Source organism: Pteropus alecto, unplaced genomic scaffold (assembly GCF_000325575.1).
Source record: "Pteropus alecto unplaced genomic scaffold, ASM32557v1 scaffold103, whole genome shotgun sequence".
Taxonomy (NCBI): domain Eukaryota; kingdom Metazoa; phylum Chordata; class Mammalia; order Chiroptera; family Pteropodidae; genus Pteropus; species Pteropus alecto.
The window spans coordinates 10686632-10687584 of NW_006436288.1; positions in this window are offsets into that span (position 1 = coordinate 10686632).

The window sequence follows — 953 nt, forward strand, 5'->3', positions numbered from 1 at the left end:
CGGGCCCCCCAAGAGCCGCCGCCGCCGCCGCCGCGGCAGGTTTCCTGTTCCTTTCAGAAGTTTTCTCTCCAACACCTTTGCTCCTCCTCCTCCTCCCACCTCCTCCTCGCCCCCTCCCTTCTCTGCGCCCTGCCGTAGCCGTCACCGCCACCGAGAGGGAGCTAGTGGCTGCAGAGCCCCTTGGTGCCCCCGGGGGAATTTTTGGACCAGGTGGCGGTGCCCATTGAGCGAAGGGGAGGAGAAGAGCCCGGGGCGGGAGGCCAATCAGGGAGCGGCGGCAGGGGGCGGAGCTGGGCCGGGGCGGGGCACTCGGGGCAGGCCCGGCCACCCGGGAAGCCGCGGCGGTGGCCGCTTGGACCCGTGCGCGAATGGAACACGGGGAGGCGCTGGAGGGGCGGCGGGGGCCCGGAGCCAGGGAGGTTGAGCAGTATAGCTACCCAGGAGAGGCTAGACCTGGGGTGCGACAGTCCACGCCTAGGAAAGCGAAGGATGGCTGGGCCGAGACGCTTTCTCGGAGACTGCAGGAGCCAGTGAGACAGAACTGGAGATGGGCGGGCGTAAAGGACGGGAGCGGTGGTGTGAATCAGCGATACGCCTGGAGGAACCAAAGAGGAGTCAGGGTAGAGTGGGTGGATATTTAGGGGTAGCTAATTTGGTCACTAAGGGAGAGGAAGGTGTTGAAGTAAAGGGAAAAAGTAGAAATAAAATATAAATACATAATAAAGAAAATAAGGGGCGGAAGGAGGGAAGGGAAAAGGAAAGGAGGGAGGAAGGACAGAAGGTTGGTAGGTTTCTATTTAGAGTATGTAGTTTTGGTTTTTGTCTCAAGTATGATGGCGTTAGTGAAACTTGACCTGTCAACAGATGTCCAGGTGGAGGCCATCCTCCGTGGCGGAAAACATCGCTTGACCGAGCTAGCAATTTTCGTAGCCAACGGTTGGCTGTGAACCTTC